The sequence below is a fragment of the Pinus tabuliformis genome, chromosome 1_1, assembly GCF_031772625.1.
Source record: "Pinus tabuliformis cultivar Carrire ecotype Pingquan chromosome 1_1, CPIR1, whole genome shotgun sequence".
In the NCBI taxonomy this organism is placed as follows: domain Eukaryota; kingdom Viridiplantae; phylum Streptophyta; class Pinopsida; order Pinales; family Pinaceae; genus Pinus; species Pinus tabuliformis.
Genome location: NC_142297.1, coordinates 965045123 through 965059151, shown reverse-complemented (window position 1 = coordinate 965059151; position 14029 = coordinate 965045123). Strand labels below are relative to the sequence as shown.

General features: G+C 39.5%; 1 protein-coding gene across 3 annotated transcripts in view; it reads left to right on the top strand.

Moving 5' to 3' along the window:
• LOC149217706 (alpha-mannosidase-like) overlaps positions 1–14029 on the top strand; it is a 282843-nt gene that overhangs the window by 216573 nt on the left and 52241 nt on the right. The window lies entirely within an intron of this gene.

The window sequence follows — 14029 nt, the reverse complement described above, 5'->3', positions numbered from 1 at the left end:
TTGGTTAAACCTTCCAATCATAAATCTATTGGCCCTACAAGTTGGGCAGTTGTCGTTCTTTTCTGCTCTCTCTAGTGGATTGCAGGCCATTCTGTTGCTTTGATTTGCTGTAGAGGCTGTGTCTTTTTTGGTCCCAGTGATGGCCCTCTTACTTTGATATGTTCTGCTTGTTCCTCTGTTGTTGATGGTGGAGTTCTGATTATTGGCCTCTTGAAGACAAATCTCCAAAGCTCTGAGAGAAACTATGTAGCTCTGACCCTGCTTTGTGTTCCAAAACCAATCCGTGGAGTGGTCTTGATCTGTGGTGCTAGCCAAGAGATGATGGATTGGCGAAATGTAAAAAGTAGATGGAGAGTTTGGCTCCAGAAAATCTGAGGCTTGAGGACGTTGAGGAGGAGAGACTGCTTTCAGTATGAGAGTACTTCTTAGACAAAGAAAATGAGGCGTGAGGACGTTGGGGATATGAGACAGCCTGTGTATTAAACAGGGGAAGGCAACATTGATATGGGGAGAGACTGTTACAGAATTATGGGAGTTTGAGTTATAGGTGTAAAGGGAACCAGAGGAGCAGACAGCTGAGGGAGAGCACTATGGAGCAAATGTCAGCGAAGATGTCCCCTGCTGGTGAAGTTTGAGCCTAGAAATACAACTTGATGAGTCGAGAGGGAGAATTTGACTTACTGCTGAATGCTTCAGGCTGAAGGCTGAAGGCTGACTGTGGGCGAGGGGATTCCACTCAGAGATTGAGTATAAAGTATTTATCCTTTTCTCTTCCATCCAACAATGAAGTCCTCTTAGATTCTGTTGAAGTTTTAGAGGATCTCTTCCCATTATCCGGTCATCCCAGATTTCTAATGTTTTGCCATTCCCTGGAATTTTAGAAATTTGATCTCTAATAAGCGGAATTATCTTTTTTACAAGTTTCCAGACTTGTGTGCATGGCCTGTCTGGAATAGATTCAGTTATCAATTTTGTTCTATGATGATTTAAATATTTCATTGCTAGAACTTTTTCCCACCAATGTTCTTTTCCACTTATCATTCTCCAAATTATTTTTGTCCCTAAAGCAATGTTCATTTGGCCTGGTAAGCGAATTGCTATACCTCCTTTTTCATAGGGAAAGGTGACTTGCTCCCATCGGACTAAGCTGAATTTTTTGTTTTCTTGTTTTCCTCCTTGCCATAGGAAGCTTCTTATTATTATTTCCATTTTCTTGTGGGCGCTTGCTGGGGCCAGAATAATCGCATATTGATAAATGGGAAGGGTCGAGAGGAGTGCCTTAATCATGATCACTCTTTCTGCCAAATTAAGCCACATCACTCCCCAATTCTGAATTTTATCCTTCATTTTTCCACTTGCTTGCTCCATAATTCCGCTTTTACATTTTCCTTTTCTAGGGGCACCCCAAGATAAGTAAAGTGGGTCCATCTTATTTGTATTGGAATTTCCAGTATTTGTGATATATGCTGCATAACTCTTGGAGAAGTGTTCCAGCTATATATTCTGCATTTGGTGTTATTTAACATTCCTCCAGAGGCTTGGAGAAAATCATCCATCACTCTTTTAAATCTTCTAGCTATTATGCTTGATGCCCCTTACAAATGTAAAAACCTGGAAATTAGAAAGAGATGTTTCAATTCAACTAAACACGAGAATTAACAACAAAAACTCAGCGTTATTTTATTAAATATAAATTTGGAATTACGTGCCAATCCTTGATTTAAAAAATGGAACATCTGTCAATGACCCCTGTTACATGGCATGCTTGGCTGGATAATAAACTAATGTTGCAGCCTCAAAGATAAATGTAGCAACATGGAACTTGGCCTCCTATATTCTGCTTCTCCCAAATGTGATGTTCCTACGAGAGATCTGATTGACCTCTCCTTGTGGTCTCCACATTAAGCCACAGTGAGTGGATATGATTTGATCACTCCACTTCGAGTGGCTAGGGTATATGATCTCAATACTGAAGCCACCTTGACTAGATTAGCTAGTGTGGATTACTTACTACCGAAACTAACCCACTTTCATATGGGTTCTCACCTAAACAAGCTCCAAGAGTTCAACTCAATAACACCAACAATAATCAAAATATGCAAGCCTAAGGAGTGAGCTCTTATCTCCTTTAATAGTCATGGACTATCAGAATACCATGGGCCTTTTTCTTCTTTTATTGAAGTGGCTTATACTATTCTTTTTCCTTAGTCACTTTTAAATTAATTAATTCTTAGATATTACATCATTACTTTTTAATATGTAACCTATGGGAATGGCTAGGCTACTTAGTTAGTCTCTATTCCCAATGCTTGGAAAAAGGGACATTGCCGTAATGTTCCCAATTTTTGTGACTGCAAAATTCACTAAGGAGTTTTGCCAATTTTTAGTGATATTAAATAAAAATGAGAAAATATTATTTTGTGGGAGAAAAGCAGAAATTATTATTTTAATGAAGAATGGCGGCAAAGTAATATTTTATTGGGGAAGGGCGACAAAGTATTATTTTAATGAAGAATGGAGGCAAAATAATATTTTATTGGAGGATGAAGGAAAAACATTATTTTATTGGAGAATGGCAGAAAATAATATTTTATTGAGAAATGAGGCAAATGATTATTTTTATTTAAAATGGCGGCAAAAGTCACCTAGTGAGAAATGGGCCCCACCAATAAAATAATGGGGAAAAAGGAGAATCTAGAAGCTAGAAAGAGGCTCAATGGAGAATTATAAATAGAGGGGGGACTCAATTGCAAATCATTCTATTCCTATCATATCTAATTGACATCGAGAAGAAGCTCAAGTGAGTTTCAGGAAAAACTCTTAAGTTAATTTTAGTGGACTTCAAGTGCCACCCTAGTTAACTTTTGGGTGAGATTATTTCAAATCTCTCATTTGTGTTTAGTGCAAAGAATCTGCGTCACTTGAATCAGTGATTGCAGGGTCATACAATCTTCAAGGAGGCTGAATTTTCCCTTCTGAAAGGCAGAATAGTCTGAGGTTATATTGTTGATAGCAAGGTTGCATTATTAGTATGTTCAAGGGACGAAACTAATCTCTACACTACCAATTCGCTTGACCTCATTATCAGTGGGTTTTGTGTAATATTCCATCCAGTGAAACTTTATTAAGGCAACCACACAATTTTGCAATTTTTGGGGGTAGGAAAATTTTGGGCAAACATTAGAGAATGGGAGAAAATTTAGAAATTAGTGGAATGTGGGGGCCACCCCTAGAGAGAGAAATTTGAACTCCTTGGAGGCAAGTCGAATTGGAGGGAGAAGAAGGCAAAGGGGGGTCAAAATTGATGGGGCCCACAAGGGAAAGGAGGCAGGCAAGATAAATAGGAGGGAGCTACCTCATTTTGGGAGGTTTTGCCAATTTGATAACTGAACACTTGTACGCTTGAGCTGTTGAGCCAAGTCTACACTGAACAACACAGCATACGAGGTTTCTAAGTGGGAATATCATCTCATTAGGGGAATTTTGAGGTCTAAAATGGGCCTCCTAAGAAAAATGTACAACCAAAATAAACTTTATAAGAACCGATAGGATTCAAGATGATGATTTCAACCATGGGGGATGATTCACCATTTTTGGAGTAAAAAAGTAAAAATATTAAAAAATAATAAAATAATAAAACTACTTTTTCAACTTGTATTTTAAACTTATCTCTGTAATGATTTATTCAATTTTCGAGTGGGAGTACTCGTTGGATGCAAAATTTAATTCCTCATCCAAGGAGTATCCATGTTTCATACTTTCGATGGACCTTGCTACATGAAAAATGAGAAACACATGAAAAAATGTGATTGCAATCATGTTTTTCATGTATTTCTCATTTTTTCGTGTAGCAGTGTCCATCGAAAGTATGCAACATGCATACTCCTTGGATGAGGAATCAAATTCTGCATCCAACGAGCGTTGTCACTCGAAATTTGAGTAAACCCATAAGGAGATATGTTGAAAAAATAACTTTTTCTTTTTTCCCTCTAAAATTTGATGATGTAATCTAATCTTATTTTATTATTTCCACTATTATTTTATAATTTCCTTAGGAGGCCCATTTTAGACCTCAAAATTCCCTTAATGTTTCCTTTGGTGGACTTCAAGTACCATCCCTAGGAGAGTTTAGCACACCTTTTCAGAGCTGATCCAGAGGCAATTTTAGGCATTTCCAACGAATTTTGTGGGCAGACTAGGCACAAAAGAGGAACTCACACCCCTTGGAAGAACTAGCTTCAGTACTGATCAAATTTTTAGATTTTGAGGGCTTTTCCCTTGGGATTTGGCAAGAGGTTAGTGGTGTTTTGTAGGCCTAAATTTGGGGGAATTTCTGGGCATGCACACAAGGTCACTGGCTGGCCTGCACAGGGGTTAAGAGGCAAGGAGAAATTGGTGCAGGTGGGAGTTGGAGAAATAAGGGAAATTTCAGGAGAAATTGGCAGGAATTTTTGGCGTGGCTTGGGGAGATTTTTGGGGCAGAATCTACAGCAATTTTGGGTGGTTGAAAGATTTTTGGGTTTTTATGGAGTTAGCATGGGGAGCTCATGACTAAAATCTCATAATTTTTGGAGTTGTTTAGAGGGAAGAAAGTGCAGTTCACCTACAGTAGCAGCAATTAGTAGTTTCTAGGCCAACACAATCTTTAGGGAGGGGCACATCCAGCACTTGGGCTTCACTATCTCCACCTGGGTTTTGCCTTAATTGCTTAGCAAGCCTAGGTTTCTCTATTTCCACTTGATGTACTCCATTTTTCTTCAGCAATAAAATGGCCCAACTTTTGGAGATTATTCTAGGTGTTGACTGATGTGTTATGCATGTATGATTATTTTGGTTGCATCTTCATGATGTTTCTTTGTTTATCACTTAATATTTCCACTAGGAATATTACAGTGGTGTCAAAGTTGTGATTTGGCCAGTTGTGGGAGATTTTTAACTATGACCCTGGGAGATAAGAAGAATATAGCTTAATAGAGGCAGAGATATAGGAATAGAGAAAGGGAGTTGGAAGTTACCCCAGATTCGAAGGTTCTTGAGTTGGAGAAGGAAGGAACAAGCATGAGGGACAAAAATGATGCGGCTTTCCAGAGCCTCTTGACGGCTTTGACTGATCTAGAAAAGGGGCAGAAAGAGATGTTAGAGGAGATGAGGCAGCAAAATCGCAACAGGAAATTCATAGGGACTTCATAGGAGGAGAGAGCTGAAGGGGTTCCCATTAGTTCGACTATTAGTCTCCTCAGACCCACCCTCATATCTACATTGGACCCACGTGTTAATTTGGTAGCTCAGTGACAAATTCCAACCATAGGACAAGATTCATCTTTTTGAGAGGACTAATTTTGACTATTGAAGTGCTCAATTTGGACAAGAGAAAATGTATTTTTGAATTATAGCCCACATGTGCATATTTGATCAGGTCAACCCTAAAGAAAATTGGATACCCTTGGAAGGCTATAAATACAAGTGACCTCAACCTCATTTGGACAATCATTATGAGACATCGTTCCATTCTCTTCCTTGTTTTTGGCTCGCAAACGTCCAAAATTATAGGGTCTGTTGATTTGAAGTAGCATCGGATGTGCTCTAGCCACAAAATTTGGTGGAGAGGTTGGGACACATGAGATCTCCAATACCCAAGAAGAGTTTGGGTAGATTCTAAACAGATCATGAGATATTAAAATAATTAATATTTTTAATGGAGTCCCTAAGTCTAAACTTAGGGAAAATAAAACATTAATGTGTATTAATATGAATCTGTGTTAGAGTGGTTCAAAAGACATGGATCAAGCCAGATCTAATCTTAGCCATTGATTAGGGACTTAATCTCGACCATTGAGATGTCAATAGGAAAAGTATAAGAGGAGGCTTGAGGGTCACTTGGAGAACACATCAAAGTGATCAATCATTCTATTCTCTAGAGCAGGGTTGCTAAGAGAGATAGAATCAGTGATCGGGAGAGCAGCTGAGGGGCATTGAGTACAGAGAAACAGAGAAGGTAGAGATTGTGTCGGGAGAGTAGCGCAGCAGCCAAGGAGAGTGATGCAGAGCTAGCAAGGGCTCATGCAGGGCCACGTAGAGGTAGCCAAGTGCTGCGTAGAGCACCAGAGAGGCCAGCGTGTCTGATGCAGAGGCCCAGAAAGCTGATACAGGGCCAATGTATGAAGCTCGAATACCCATTGGAAAATTTCCTCAACTGTACACAGTATCCCTTGCTCATGCAGGATCCCAACAAGCCCTATTGAAGTAGAGGCACATGTCCCACCCATGATCAACTCCCCAAGGGGCTTAGAGATGAATGGTAAACACCCCTGTAGAATATCACCTCATCTCCTAGCCTGTGGCTGCCAACTTGCATACTGACATTGTTCCTCCACTGGGGAATCCCTACCGTGTCCCTGATGCAATGAATCCCATAGAGTCGTCTCAAGCAAGTCTACCAAGTCCTGCTATCCATAATGTATGCCTCAATCAGACACAAAAGGGCTCCCTTCAATTTCCTGTGATGCCAATGAGTGAGAGATGCCTAGGCTCCCGAAGGGTATGGTCGAGAACCCACGTGGACACTCCTGACCAGCCCCGTGACCAAACCGCTCTCTAAACATGGGTATGTCCCCCTCAATGGCATGTCTAACATTCTCTTCAAGTAGTCTCCTTGCTAGTAGCACTCCCCCAATCTGCAGTGAAGCCCTGCGTGCTACTACATATAACCATGGGTTCTCATGCCCCCTGGCATACAACTGCACCCCATTGCACATCTTTGTGAACTGCTAGACCTTGCTACATGTTATCGCATCGCCTCAGATCAAATGGAATCCCTCCTATATCAATGCATCTGTCACACTATGAGGAAAATCATTGTGACATGAACCACCCCTACACCCGGTGCCACCCTGCATACCAGTACACACGTGCACCTTTGCATATTGCTGCACACTACTGCATGCCCCTATACATCCCTGGATGCCATGGTATAAAAGTGAGTCAGTAAGTATCCGTCCACATCTTGTTAGTACCATAGTATCCACTCTCTTATCTCCATAACCTCAAATGAGTGGACCTTCCCTCATGATCCTTCCTGAGAGTTTTGGCAGGTGAATCTCCCTCTGTACTTATGCGGGTGTCACTAGGGCGTTGCTTCTCGGTGACCCTTGTGCCCCATATATCCATCGGAAATCATCCTCTCCATACAAGGAACTATCTAGTGGCCTACTAATGCCACCTCCTCTGACAACCCCTTGCCAAGGTAGACTGATCATCAAATGCCCCCACACATGGCCAACATGCCAAGACAACTCATGGAGTCTTCATGCTCCTTTGTCAGCTCGACCTGTCACTGGTGCTGTCTAGAACTCTGGTGGGAATATGAAAATGGGGTTGAGTCCAATCACTGGATCCACCATCTCGCTAATACATTGGCTGACCCAATCCATGGAGTAGTGGGGAGTCTTGTTGAAAAGCGTAACTAGGTTCGGTCTTCATAATGACATGTAATTATGATTTTATGTAAAAAGATGTAAATAAGAAAAATGTAATTATTATGTTGACTTGCTTCATGGGTTTCATGAGCAAGGGATTTTTTTTTTGAGTCAAGACTTCCATTGAGAGTCTTTAGGGTTTATTCATCTATACATAAAAGAGTCATTATCATGTAAATGAAGTTACATCACACTTTGTAATAGGTCACTATTGTCTATGTAAAGTATCCTCCAAGAACTTGTCACCAAAACCCTTCAAGTTGGCCTATGAACTATGAAGAAACTGCAAGATGAAGTCATTCTAAACTCCAACTATCAAGTCGGACTAAAAGGCAGCAAATAAGCATATATATAGCCCTACTCTGCCTCATTTGGAGACACACAATTCTGACAAGCATTCACTGGATAAGTTCGAAAAGTAAGCATAAGAAAGTCACCAAGAAGAGGGCTAAAAGGAGAGCAAAGAAGAAGCAACAAAAGAGAAGTGTGAAGATTCTTCTGGATGCCATCTTCTAGGTATAGCGAAGTTTCTTGTAGGAAGTGTGAAGTCTGGGCAGCAAATTCTTCTAGGTAATGCAAAGTTAAGGTAGTGAAATTCTTCTTGGGTAGTAAGAGAGAGACTCTACTAAGTGATCAAATTAGAGACTAGGGTTCTCTCTAGAAGACCTAGAGACCGAGATTCTCTAGGGAAGTTGTGAAGGTACAATAAAAAAGATAGAGACCGATTTTCTCTAGGAGGAAAGGAAAAAGAAGGAAGAGGCAGAACATCAACGTGGGTGACAATGTTCTTGGAAGGACACTACAGTCAAGGGTCCGAGTCATGGTCTTGGTACTTATCAATTGAAGATCTAGAAGAAGAACTTTATCGGGATTCCCTCTCAAGAGGTGAGAGGTTTTGGCCTTGGTTGGAGAAGCATATATACTATGTCACTTGTCTTTATTTATTGATAATTGTCTTGATGAAAAGAACACACTAAGAAGATAACAAAGAAAGATCATATGTTAAGAAGTAAAAACATATCACAAGCAATTATCAAGCAGAGAAATTGTTAACATTGAATGCCCTAGATTTCTCAACATGGTATCAGAGCTAAGGTGCTGAAGTCAAAGGAAGGGCATCTAATCAACGAGACATTCAAGGATCAAGTTTCAAGAAAGGTATCAAAGCAAGATGAAGGTTATCAAAAAAAAGTATCAAGATATACATTGAAAAAGAAAATCGAACGCTAGATCGAAGAAGCAGTCTGCAACAACAAGAGCTTTTATTTCTATAGTTATCATAAAAAGGCCACAAAGATCCTCATCAAGTTGTCTACAAGGCAAGATAGCTCGAAGGACTTTAAATATGAAGATCACATCATCTTGGAGAAATTCAAAACCCTAGAAGCATCTCTGATCTACACTACAAGAGAAATCGAAGTATATTGAATGCGAGAAGGCATTGTCATCATTTTCAAGGTTATAAAGCAAGCAAGGATCCTCTCCTTGCCCTAGAAGAAGATCATTCGAGGAAGAAAGAAATCATCCTCATCAAAAGGAACAACCTTTTCCATTGAAGAAAGGCGTTTTCATTTGGAAGAAGATCATCCAAAAAGGATCTCTAATACATCTTCAACCATCATCAAAGTAATCAAGGTGAATATTTCATGTTCACTTGTCAAGTAAGTATCTTTCATTCTTTAATCAATTTGGTAGAATGAATTTTCCTTTGCAAGGAGATCTATAAGTTGGATGGGTCATCGAAATTCCTTGCATGGAAAAGAGGATAGACATAGTCCTCTAAGAAGGTGAAGTCATTGAACATATCAAAAGGTCTCCTCTAAATTCATGGAAAGGGATTCTTATGAAAGATCCCATCATATAGCAATATTGGAGATATAAAAGAGATATATTGATAAACTTGTAAGAATACTCTCTGAAGATGTGGAAAGGAAGGTCACATGACTTAGATCTGATCTACAGAAAAGTAAAGGTATCAAAGGATGAAGGATATCTTCATAAGATCTCATCTACAAGATCTGGGAAAGAAGATAATCATCATTGATCAATAATGCACTAACTGATAATCAAGGTAACAAATATCCATGGGATAAGAAAGTTACCTCATTCAACAACTTGTGATTTCTATGAAAAATAGAAGAAGACAAGTTGAGGGAAAAAGTGTTGAAGGTTAAGGACTCAAAAATTTGCTGGAAGGTAAGGAAGTTTGGAAAATTCTGGTTCTCAGAAAGAAAAGAAGAGCATAGCTGAGATTCAATGGTATGGATGCAAATACTATGAACATTATAGGAAATATTGTCCTTAGCTTAAGATGGAAAATTACAAGAAGGATAGAGAAGAAGTCCGTTTCACCGAAGAAGTGGAGGAGGTTGAAAGAAGAAAGTCTAAGGAAAAGACGCATTAAAAGCAAGAGCTCGTGGCATCACCATAGGGAAACATGAAGGACCGTAGGAAAAAAATCTATGGTAGTCAACTTTGAAGGATATATCTCTTGGTAAGCTCATTGGAAGATAGGAAGAAGTCATCCAGGATAAGTCTCATCATACATCAGTTTAAAAGGGAAACATTTGTTGAATAAGGATATGCGAGATGGAATCCTCATTGAAGGATTCATCGATCTAAAAGGGAAGCAAGGTTTTCATCAAGAACTCCAACTTGTGGATTTCATGGGACGATGGTATGATGACATGAGAGATGAAGCAAATCAAGGGGTTGAAGATCTTTTCAATTAAGGAAGCTGCTAAAAGAAGCCTAGATGACCTAAAGGTAAATTGAGGTATGTATGCTTCTATTTAATATTATAAAGTCATGTCGTATGGTTGCAGGTAACAAGTATCACTACTTCTATTTTGAGAAGCATGATCAAAGGAAAGGAATCTCTTCCTATGAAAGAATGTCAGAAGGCATGAGTCACACTAGATGAAATCAACATAATATGTCCTCATAGGAAGTATGAGGTGGTTGACTACGATTGAGAAACTCTAATTGGAATCCCCTAGGAATGAAGTGTGTGGAAAGTTAGGAAGAGATTGTGATAATATGCAATGAAGGTAGAAGGCATTCAACATCCGAAGTCCGAGAAGATTTGACTAGAATATCTCCGGAAGGATGTGAAGACTCTAATAGAAGTTGGAAAAAAATAGAGACACTTGGCACTGAACATTTGTGGGAGATGTGTCAATCTGCATGTAGGATGTTGTACTTACAAGAAGATGTCATGGTGAAAGATCATCACAAACGTAAATCTGATTTGAATTGTTCAGTGATTATTTTTGAACTAACATCTGGTTGGGCTTATGTAGGATTGTCAAAGGGAAGATTTGTGAATGACTTCCAAGCATACCATATAGAAGGATGTAACATCCTTCCGAGAAATATGGCATGAAAGCAGAATGACATGAAGAAAAGCCAGATGGAAAATATGATAGATCACGTTCTTATGAGTTAAGGACATGACTAACTCATGGATAAAAGTGATGGATGATCTGTGCCCTATATATAGAAGTTCCCAAAAGTTGAAGAATCCTTAAATAAATTCATGACATTGAAGAAAGGAGCTCTTCATGTAGTTTATTGTTTTAGGATCTCCACATGAAGAGCTGCTATAGGTACTTGGTTAAGAGGGAGCTTGAGAAGAAGTTTCTTACTTTGAAGAAACTCAAAAATTCCCAAGTCGGAAGCTTAGGTACATTCCTCTGTGATAGGAATGAGTACATTCCTTTAATGGAATAAAACCTCCCGCTATAAGAAAGAGCGATAGATATGTTGTTTTGTGCTTCACCTGAGAAGACATAATGGAGGATTGTGTAATCATTTGGCATCTGATGCTCTTGTGGGATGATGAGATAAGGAATCCAATGAAAGAGTAGTCGTGGTGGACCAATATTCTTTTGGGACTGGGGAGAGACAATGATGAGTATGTCTATAAATCATTGGTCTTGCCAACATTTTGCTCTAATCTTGTGGAGAGATAGAGTTGTTAGTCAAGGCCTTGCTATATAAATGTTGGTTGGTATGATGCTATACAAATGAGTTACAAATCCGAATTCTTCTTATGAGAGATTCTTCAGATTGAGAAAGTCCAAGGTACCATTATGAATACCTCCCTAGTTAAGAGGGAGTGTTGAAAAGTGTAACTAGGTTCAGTCTTCATAATGACATGTAATTATGATTTTATGTAAAGAGATGTAAATAAGAAAAATGTAATTATTATGTTGACTTTCTTCATGGGTTTCATGAGCAAGGGATTTTGTTTTTGAGTCAAGACTCCCATTGAGAGTCTTTAGGTTTTATTCATTCAGACATAAAAGAGTCATTGTCATGTAAATGAAGTCATGTTACACTTTTTAATAGGTCAATATTGTCTATGTAAAGTATCCTCCAAGAACTTGTCACCAAACCCCTTCAAGTCAGCCTACAAACTGTGAAGAAACTGCAAGATGAAGTTGGCCTAAACTCCAGCTGTCAAGTGAGCCTAAAAGGTAGCAAAGAAGGGTATATATAGCCCTACTCAGCCTCATTTGGAGACACACAATTCAGATAAGAATTCACTAGATAAGTGTGAAAAGGAAGTAGAAGAAAGTCACCAAGAAGAGGGCTAAAAGGAGAGTGAAGAAGGAGAAACAAAAGAGAAGTGCGGAGATTCTTCTGGATATCATCTTCTGGGTATAGAGAATATTCTTTTGGGAAGTGCGAAGTTAATGCAGTGAAATTCTTCTGGGGCGATAAGAGAGAAATTCTATTAAGTGATCAAGGTAGAGACCGAGTTTCTCTCTAGAAGAACTAGAGACCGAGATTTTGTAGGGAAGTTGTGAAGGTACAATATAAGAGATAAGACCGAGTTTCTCTAGGAGTAAAGGAAAAATAAGGAAGAGGCAGAACATCAAGGTGGGTGACAAGGTTCTTGGAAGGATACTATAGTCAAGGGTCTGAGTCATGGTCTTGGTACTTATCATTTGATGATCTAGAAGAATAATTTTATTGGGTTTTATTTTCAATATGTGAGAGGTTTTGGACCTGGCTAGAGAAGCCTATATACTGTGTCACTTGTCTTTATTTATTTATAATTGTCTTGATGAAAAGAACACACTAAAAAGATTACAAAGAAAGACCATAAGTTAAGAAGTAAAAACATATCACAAGCAATTATCAAGAAGAGAAATTGTTAACATTGAATGCCCTAGATTTCTCAACAAATCCCACCTGTATCCCTATGATGATCCATCCCTTGATCCCCTCTAGCAATCCACAACCCCTGCTAAACTGTGCTCCCAACCATGGATGTATCCAAAAACCTAGCCAGCCCCACTAGGTACTAACTCAATACCTCTCGCCACCCAACCCCATAAGAGGGATCAAATGCAAGCGCCCCTGAGTACGTAGCAAGTCCATCATGGGAGTGTTGCGCTCTACACAACTCATGTTGCCTCGTCTCACTAGCCCGATCAACATATATGATCTGTTTAGGTAACTCAGCCACTCTCCCTCCTATGTGCAGAGGTAACCTAACAATATTGCAAGCCCCATCTACGTAAGCTTGAAGAGAGATACGGACTGGAAGTACTATAGCTATGCTATCTTCTTGCACATCTGTCTGCTCTCTATCTATGACAGACCCAAAATATGACTTCCCATCCATCTCCATCATGGGCTCAACAGGAGTCCCGAGCTTCCCCACCACAGTAGCTCCTCAAGAATAACATCGTCATCTAGCTCATGCTCCTCAAGATGCTCTCCATGATGTTGTAGGTAGTTGTCATTTGAGAACTCTGTCATAGCTCTGGGTATCTTTGTGCCTACTGGCACCTCATCAATGGATGGTCCTATGGGTGTGTGTTCAACTATCTCCACCAATGTGTCAATCAAGGCATCCAAAGAAAAATTCCACAAGGGTGGCTCTTGTGTCACACTAGGTGTATCTATGTGCTCCTCACAATCCTGCATGCCCTCAGCCTCATGTTCAACCTCCTCCTCAAGCTCCTGATATCTAAAGCCAGGTCTCCACTAGTAGAAGCACCTCTTGGTCTCACCCTCTAACTTCCCTTCTCTACATAATGATCCAACCCCTTAACCATGCTTCTCCTTCTCCTCTTCATCTAGAAAATGAGGTATGGTAGGGTTTCCAGACTAGCCATACATATGGGTGTTGTACTATTGGGATGTGCGTGCATGTGCTTGACTTCTCTACTGGTTATGTGTCATTTGTTGCATCCCCTCTATAATATGCTAGTTCTACCTCACCAATTGTTGGCTCCGCCTCATCAACTCCTCCATGATCTTGCTAGCCTCCACACAACTGGTCAAGATCATGCTATGATACCACTGTAATGTTCCAAATGGAAAAATATAGTAGATAAAAAAAGAAAATAACTAACTACAATTGTAAAATTAAAGCATGCACAACCATACACAAATAAACACTGAAATGTGGGCAAAAACTCCGAGCCATTATATTAAATAATAAATTATGAGTATAATAATTGTGATAAGAGAAACCTAGGCTTTCTATAGCAAGCAAGGCCAAACTCAGGTGTCAAATCAATGTCTCCAAGTGT